Source organism: Cornus florida, unplaced genomic scaffold (assembly GCF_030987335.1).
Source record: "Cornus florida cultivar Cherokee Brave unplaced genomic scaffold, ASM3098733v1 CherokeeBrave_3.0.0_Hap2_Chr06, whole genome shotgun sequence".
NCBI lineage: Eukaryota > Viridiplantae > Streptophyta > Magnoliopsida > Cornales > Cornaceae > Cornus > Cornus florida.
The window spans coordinates 62,698,421-62,708,070 of record NW_026775576.1 but is presented as its reverse complement, the minus strand read 5'-3'; the positions used below and the strand labels follow the sequence as shown (position 1 = coordinate 62,708,070).

Below are 9,650 nucleotides of genomic sequence, written 5' to 3'. Positions count from 1 at the left end.
GCAAATAGGCATGCTTTTACATTAATCAATCAACGACTTAATAACAATAAACACCTTATCATGTAGCATGCTTTATTTTATTCGTGAGTTTGTAAATTATAAAAATTAACTCGTATACAAGCATATAATAATTAATCATACTTTTGAACTAAACAAACTAAACAAGCAACAACAGCATAAGTGTGCAATCTTGTCAAATCCAACTCTAACCCCACTAAGTCAACCCTACCCTTCGCCTTAGGTTTTCGAACCTAAAGCTCTGATACCAATTTTGTAACAACCAAAATCCACTGGATCCGGACCATTAATCGGGTCCTTACCCGACCCAAAATCATCCAAGGGTAACACGGTCCTTTTACGTTAAATTTATATTTTTAGAGTCCAACAAGGACAATATGGTCATTTGTCACATTTCTAGTGGTTTAAGACTCCAAAGACATAATAGTCATTTACTTGTGTCGCGTAATAATTAAGGTAAAAATCCAGGGGCCAAACAGTCATTTCTGTAGTTAAAATATAATTAATGTATTTTATTTGGGTCATAAAGTAAATACTCACAACTTTAGATAGGTGGTAAGGAATAATTAGGGAAACTAACTAAAAAATGTATGTAACAAGAACCGGTCAACGTGTATATATCACACGTCAACTGGTTTGGGATGCGTACACTGGAAAAGCCCACTGCCAGGATACCGGTCGACGAATGGAAGGCTACACGTCGACTGGTTAAAGATGTACAGTAGAAATGCTCACTGCCAAGATATCGGTCGACCTGTGGGAAGCTACACTGGTTCAGTTCATTCGGTCGACGCATTTCACGTCGACTGGTTTTGGGTTATCCACACTCAATTGCTCACTCTCTAAAGAAAACCGAAATACACCAACTTTGATAACTAACCACCTACACCACTACACTCACGTATATATTTAAATACATTTCAACACCTAATACAATAACACCACCACATTGTTAACACAATTTACAACACGTTACTTAAAATACACTGAAGGATTTAGTGTGATTAAAACTTAATTACATTTCCCCAATGGCTATACACCAAAATAAATTTAAATATTTCACATGTTGCAAAATAATACAATTTTGAGTCAACACCATACAAAATCAAGCCTAAATACAAAAGATAGCAAAAGAGACATTCTTCTACTCCAGGCTAAGACTACGGTGGATTGTAGTCCGCCATTCATTACTATATTTGTGAGACCCTTCTTCAACCACGTCATGGTCATGCCCTAAAAAATGATAATAATGGGGTGAACACAACGGCCCAGTAGAAAGTGCCTAAAACGCATTCCTTAATGACCCCGTGAATCCAAACAAAGAATGGCATAAAGAAAGAGAGATCATATTTATTTTGGGAAAAAATATACCATCACATATAATCCACACATCACAAATGCAATGTTATGCAAGTCCATGAAATGAGATGTCTCTTCCCATTTCTAAAGCCTTTACCCAAATCAATTTCCTTTGTTTGCAAACCAAATTCCCCTTTTTCTTGCCCATGCTAATGCATGAATGCCACATACACTTCATTACCATAAAAACTCATAAGTTATACCACGAACTTAATAGCATGCCTTATCCATCAAATACTACCACAATTTTCATGTTCTCAACTACACAACCAAAACATGTTAACAAGTAAGGTATAATTTAAATTGGTAAGAAACTAGCACAATTACCACATAAGAACACACAACTCATTTTTCATAGAAAAACTTCAACAACCATAACAAAAATTCAGAATTTTCTCATGTTATACCCACATCATAGGAGATAATTCACTAAAATCAAAGGTTTACGGTTTAGGAACCCCTACCTCAAGGAAGCAAGCCAAACAAGCCCTACGCTTTCCAAAATTTCGAAATCCTTCCAAGCCCTAGCAAGATTGATATCAAATGGAAGCCCTCTCCAAGTGGATCAACTCTCTCCTTTTGATTATCACCAAAAACATAGCTTAAATCTTTTAAAAATGGCTTGGAAGCATCATGCAATATAGATAAATATAAATATAGAAAGAGAAAATAAAACTAGTGAGAGAGAGAGAGAGAAAGCCTCGGCTGAATTGAAGAGAAGGAGAATTGGGTTGATTTTTATGAAATTAATTCCATAATCCTAAGAGTGCCACTTGTCAAAAGGTGTGTGTTGCAATTTTTTGGTTAGTTACTCTTTTACCCATCTATAATCATTGAAACTTCCTCCATGTCCCAATAAATATCTTCTACAATGCAAGGATATAGGTGTATGCATAAATGTGTAAAAAGACCACAATGTCCTTCACTTAAATGAGAAAACCGGGAGAAGTTCCTGAGTCCGAAAATCGTTCGAGCTTCCGAAAAATTCTAAAAATGGTACCGTCACTCCCAATTGACTCAAAATGATAAAAAAATAAAATAAATTTTCAAAACCCTCGGCTTAAGGAAATGACCAAAACGACCCTCAAGACCAGCGTGGCACGCGAAACGAGGTAAGGATTAAAAGAATCCAGAAAAATCAAATAAATTTCCGAAAATAAAAAATAGGAAAAGTCGGTAACATTGCAATGAATGTCGCTTCCCATACTTAAAATCACTTCCATTTTTCACTTTTCAAACCGTTAATGTAACCCCTCAGCGAGGAGAGAAGGATTGGCTACTGTTCCTGACCTTTGGTACCCCCGCGGCATCATTTGGGGCCCAGATAACTCAACCACGCTAGGTCGATCTCCCTAGGTCCCTCTAGGCTACATTAACGCCACGGACCCTCGGTATTCCCTTGGCGTCCGGGTTTTCACAAAATTCTTTTTTTTCAATTTTTTTTCCCAACACTCCTTTTTTATTTCAAAACATTTCTTTCCCATTTTTCTTGCCCAATGCTATGCATGAATGTATCATGCCTTTCCATGCCATAATTCTTCACATATTCACATTTAAACCACATATCACACTTTAGAGAAATTTGTGTAATACTCGTTCTCAAATCAACCATTGAATAATTTTTTTATTAAAGTTGATGTGGTATGTTGTTATTGGAACACATGAGGGGTGAGTAAGATGAAGCTACTCACCGATGAGTAGCTAAGCACCAATGAGTAGCTAAGCATTATTCTTTATGTTTTTACCCACCAAACTTACGAAAAGTATCTCACGTGATGAAAAACCTAATAGAAAATATGATCCATCCCATCCTCACCACACTTCATAGAAAAGTATCCCCCAATCTTGATAGAAAAGTATGATTCATGTAACAAATTTATAACCGATTTTGTTCCGATCCTGCCCTTCGGAATTGCTGATGACAATCGAATGTATCTACTGCAAAAGCTTTAGAACAGCTCATGACTAACTTGGTTGTCATGTTAGTCAAGCATGTGTAGTTCTAAACTTCACTCCTACAACATTACCTGTGCAGCTACATCTGTTTTGGTTTTGTTAGCCTGAAATTCCTTTCCTTTACTGCAGTTTAATTTTATAATCTCTTTGTTTTTTTCTTTTTTTCTTTTTTTTTTTTTCAATGATAAACTATGCATTGGCACCTCACATTCGGGCAAATTATTATTTTCTATGTTTCATGTTTCAATTTTTGTCAAAACATGTGCACAAATAAGACATTAAAACTGGTGTGTACACATATAAGACACATGATTAACTTATAATTGGTGTATCAAAATGCATTCTTGTTCTTAAACACATTAAAATTTATCTTTCATCAATTAATAAACTGAATTATATATATATATATATATATATATATATATATATATATATCATTTTTGTTTAGTTATTTTTAGTAGGTATTGTTGAATTCAAAGAATATGCATAAAACGGATCATTTCCAAGCTTTTACAAACTTAAATTCAACAATTAGTAATATGCCAGATCATCACTTGTTCACTACCCACTATGCTATTGTTTCATGCACAAACCTATCCTAAGAAAAATGATAGATGTGATGAGCTCTTACCAGTGAATGATGAGGGAAAAAAGCTTGAAAAGGATTCAAAAATATGCAACATGATGCAATTTAGAGCCCTTCTAATGTATGGAATTGGATCCTCTATAAGTTGTTTTTTTTTTTAAATAAAAATAAAAAAATCTTAGACTCAAATTTTTATTCACCCCTTTTATTCTAACACTCAAATTAAGTATAAAAAAAAAATTTTAAATGGATTTTTGGCCCCCCCTCAAGTATTTAAACTATGCAGACTAGATCCCTCATTTTGTTTTGAAATAGTATATTACTTAATTACAAGTATAATATACGCCAATAAATTAAGAACGCGGTAAATTATTTTGAGAGGTCACACTCCATTTTTCTATGATTACTGTCACACCCCATACCCAATGATGTGATTAATAAGATTTAAAAGGAAATAAAACAATAGTAAAATTTAAAAGAAAATTGGGACAACAGCCTCTATAAAAAACCAGATCTGCACAATAGACGTTCAAAAATTTATATAAAATTCAACGGAATGATAAAAATAAAAATTCTTTGAAAAACTAGACTTAGAATGCAACAAATCTAGAAATTCTCATAATCTTCCAGGGTCTAAAATCCATTCTAATAAATTAACCAAAATCCAAAGAGCAACCGGCTAAACAAAGGGGCAGCATGTGATGTCATGTTTTTTTAAACAAATATTAAGGACAATGAAATTTGGCATAAAATAACTAGATACATAAATATACATGGGTAAAAATTTCAGAACATAACATTTTGAAAATTGAAACACTAAGAAAAAATGAGTCCGAAATCACTCCAATAGCATTAAAAAAAAAAAAATCAAAATCTCAAGAGCACCATCAACATATGATAAATAAATTGAGAATTCAGGTGGATTCATTTCATTAACAACATTCAAGAGGTACAAACCAACTAAATACAAAGTACCTATTACAAATAATAGCAAATACCCAGGTAGTCTTCTATCTACAGGTCTAGCCAACAGAACATTTACATAGGATTACAGCATAGATTACAGTCTATTATTATATACATAATTCAACCCTGAACTCATGACATACAAAGAAACAAAACATTGGTATACAAAAGACGAGTTCAGCACCTTTAATCACAGGTTCATGCTTTACACAAAAACTACAAGCCAACGCAGTAGTAAAATCTTCACATAGCACCAACTTGATCACCACCACGGGTCTCAACACCTGAAATTGTTAAGGAGTGAGATGACACCAGTAGAGAAGTCTAACAATTACCGCAATGGGATTTGAATGCAACATGAGTGATATAAAAGAGAATGGGGGCATTGTTGTAAAACATAAACAATTTCAAAAGGCTTATAAACTGAAATCACACATCTTTGAGGCACAAGTTAAAAACAGAACACAGTGCTTCTATAATTGGGATAACTCAGACGCTACTTGCCTCTTTAGGGATTTCACCCTGGGACCGCAGCCCTACGTTTCGGATTCAGTTTCATCAACATCATCTCAGTTCATCTTAATTCCCAGCCAAAACAATAATTTCACCATCTTAGAAGAGTAATTATATCAAAAAACAATCAACCCACTAAGCATAATTAAATAGCCTAAATAAAAATTCAGGGTATCACAATGGCACTCTCAGTTTTTTTTGTTTTTTTTTAAATGGCACTTCTAACCCTGACTTCACAAGTGTGATTATTTGTTTTCAAATACCACAACTATCCTTTCATATATGGAATGACATTTTTTTGCCTCTTCTCTCCCCAATTTTTAATCTGTGTGATTATTTTTTCTTTTGCTTGTGCATTCAACCCCTTTTAAGCATTGTAACATTTCATTCTATTTCTTATGCATGTTGTTTTTGTTGAATAAATTATCTAGGACCAAAAAAAAAGAAAAAAATACTAGAGGAAGAAAAAAAAAGTTCCAAGTTTAATGTATAAAGGGTAGTTATGATAATAGTATAAAATAAGAGATGATGCATTAATGAACTTAGGCACCTCCTTGGTCATTTCCTTTATAAGAAAAAGGAAAAGTAAAGTGCAATTGAAGAAAATAACACTACATTTCTATTTAATTTAGCGCATAATACGAGAGTCAAGCCCAAACAGAAGGCCATTAAATTTAGCCCAAGAAGACATCATGATGCATGAATGCAAATAACAGAGTTAAGAGAGGGAATTGGAATGGTAGACAACAGGAACTATATTACAGCAAGGAAAAGAGTAAGAACTTGTAAAAAGGCAAATTTTGATTAGAAAATTAGAACGAGTATAAAATACAAGATCAGCAGTGATACATGTTTCTGAAACTATAAGAATGCAATGAAATGTAATAATCAATAGCAAGTTGATTACAACTCTTAAATCAATAAAGGCATGTTAGAGATTGACATAGGTAGTCTTAAAAAAAGAAAAGAAAAGAAAAGAAGAAGCTTTTCTATCCTCCCACCAAACAGATTGTCAATTCAAAAGCTTTAGCAGTCTAAATCAAATTAAAACATTATAAATTCATATATTCAATCAAACCACATCCATAAGGTCAAGAAATAAAATTCTTGTGTGTTGAGACTTATATTTTACTTGCAAAGAAGGTATTGTTCACTATTTTCATCGTTACAACTGAAAGTGTATGAACATCTCTTGCTGTGTAAACTATAGCAGCCAAAAAAACATAGATTCAGCGCAGAAAAATAAAATCAGCTTAAATTGATGTCTGCTATCAAACTACCTCCGAAAAGCCAAAAAAGCCTACTCATTAAATATTAATGAGGACATAATAGTAGTATATACTTTTATATATATATATGGAAAATTATAAAAAAGTGGACTTATTATTAGTTAAAGATGGAGTTAAAGTCTAACACTTGTCAAATTAATGAACTTTGATCAAAATGGATATAGAAAAATATTGTTCATTTGTCCAAATTATCCTTACTAATTTTGGGTATCACTTTTGTGCACAGATGTACCACTTTTTGTACATGCAAGTATCACTTTTGTGATCAAATGTACCACTCTTGTGATCAGAATTACCACTTTTGTGCAAATATGTATCACTTTAATGTAGGTAAGTATCACTTTTGTACAGATGTACCATGTTTGTGCACATAAGTATCACTTTTGTACACAAAGGTATCACTTTTTCTGTATAGCATTTTGATTATTTGGTTTGCACAAAAAGTGGTACCTCTGTGCACAAAAAGTGGTACCTCTGTACACAAAAGTGGTATCCGAAGATACTAAGGGTAGTTTGGGTAAATAAAAAGTCTATTTTAATGTCAACATGAGATTTTGATCAAAGGACGTGAATTTGAAAAGTGTTAAGACTTTGAATCCAATTCTAACTAATAAAACATCCCAATGTCCACTTTTTTTATAAAAAAAAATTCCCATAAATATACATACATATAGATAGATAGATATAAATGCTCTAACTGTCAAACTCAAGTCTCCGAGTCTCCTTGCTGTTTTCCAAGTGCAAATGAGTTTTGCTTAGGGAAAGATTAAAGAGTCGCAAAAACATGAATCTTCATCAAACTTAAAATTTAATTGCTCAGTAGTGACCCTTTAAGTGCACGTGCATTAAAACAATGAATTGTTAAAATTTACCATTCTCGAAAACTGTTAGACAAGTATTGCTTATTAACTATTAGGTTTAGTGCCATCTGCTGAACCTATATTGGCAATGATCTTGCATTATATGATTTCTAGCTTGCCAATTTTTTTTATTTATTATCTTTTTCAAGATGGTCTTCGAAAGAATATGCACATATTTATAAAACTCTTCCATTTTCTTCCTTTCTTTCTATGCATATTGATGTACATTAGGAGATAATGAGATATATTAGAAGCAATGAAATCAATTACTATTTTTAACTTGACGCTGTGAGAAAAAGGTTATTATTGTTTCATGTCCCTTGTTATAGAGGGACTTGTCTGCATGTTGTGATAAAACCTTCAAAAAAAAAGAAAAAAAAAACTGTTTTGCATAATTTGATAAAGAGTTTATAGCAGACAAACAAAACAAAGATTAAGCCCAGAAAAATGAATCAACTGAAATTGATGTTCTTCATCAAACTACCTCCAGAAAGCCCAAGAATTATCAGAACTCCATATCAGCTTTGTATCAGTTAGATGATTTTGATCCACTGGCTTTCATAACCCCCTTCTTTCCAAGGAAGACATAAGTGAGGGCTGCCTTCGACTGTAAAGAACCCTTCAACAATTTCAACCCCTAAAAACACGGAGGAAAAAAAAACAATGATGGAAAAATACAGTTAGGAAGACATAAATCTTATAAATAAATTATGAAAAGACACAATAATTATCATTAGGTGCAAATATTACTGACTAATAGATTTTGGAACCATTAACATTCACCAATAGAAGGATAGTTGCTGCTAATTAACAATTTGAACTTAAGTTTCCAACTGTCATATAAAGCAATTGAGAAAAAATTTCCTTACCTCATCTATGCCAAACTCAACCACCCTCTCTTCAAACCCATCAATTTTCAAAACATTGCACTTGTTCAGCATGGAAATGCCAGATATCATAGACATTGGCGTTACGGACAAATCATCTGTCACCATGTAGGTAACCAAGCCCTTGACATAACCCCCCTCAACAGTTGAAGTAGCATTCTCATTAACCGGACCAACAAATGGCACTTCTGTTGACATGGAGTAGTTACATGAGGGTGAGGGACATTTTGTACCAGCTTTGTTCGTCACATACCTGTGATAACTACCACTCGAACACATGTAGAACTTTGTGGCAGCTGAGGATACACAATCACGAGGCAACAGGAGAGGAACATTAGCTACCGAAGTTGGTGCAGCGGGTTTGAAGAGCAAGTCCTTATTTTGGTTAGGCTGCATGTAAGTTTCATTCAGGTTTTGAACACTTTGGTACAGATTTCCAATGCAGCCAACCATGGTGTCACTAGTGAGAAGCCTCACAATGGTTCCAACCGGCAGAGAGTAGGTTGAAGAGGAAATCCACAAAGTCTTTCCCAGCTTCTGCAAAAAGGACTTTGTGGGCTTTAGGATCAATGAGAAGCTTCAAGCTCACCTTTTTCGCTGCTGCCATGGCTGCAACTGTTTAGAACAAAAGTGTTACAAGTCAATCTACTTATGAGTAGGGGCTTAAAATTGGGAACTTTTACATTGACAATTAGGTGTAACTTGAAAACTTCCGCACAACACTCACAGTCCCACGCATTTTCGGGCCCATCATGAGTGGTCTGCCCTACAAGGAGGTCGGGAGTGTTGCGACAGTTGCGTGACACAACAAATTGTAGTGCTTAAATTATAATGCCATATGGTTCTCCAAAAAAAAAAAACTCCAAAAGTGTGGCCTTCTAGATTCAATTTTGTAAGAGTACTTTTCAATTTTCAGAAAGTAAAACCAAGCACACCTACAACTTTCCATAAGAAATAAGACATGAGGTATGAGGATCGATCATATTCATCGAGATAGTTGGAATCTCAACCAAAAGAACTTATCTAGGAAAATTTTCCATCCCAACAAAAAGTTCTAAAATGTGTCCACATATCTTTGATCAATACTTAAACATAAGGCATGAAACTTCGATAACAACTAACATTTGAAATATAACTTACATTACATCATAGTGGGGTAATTCCTAAAAAAAAACATTTCCACTGAAACAGTCAAATAAAAAAATTCAATCACATC

At 33.8% G+C, this 9,650-nt stretch overlaps 1 pseudogene; it reads right to left on the bottom strand.

The window, feature by feature from the left end:
- Positions 1-4,822: 4,822 nt before the first annotated feature.
- LOC132311709 (uncharacterized) lies at positions 4,823-9,046 on the bottom strand (annotated as a pseudogene).
- Between the last annotated feature and the right edge of the window lie 604 nt (positions 9,047-9,650).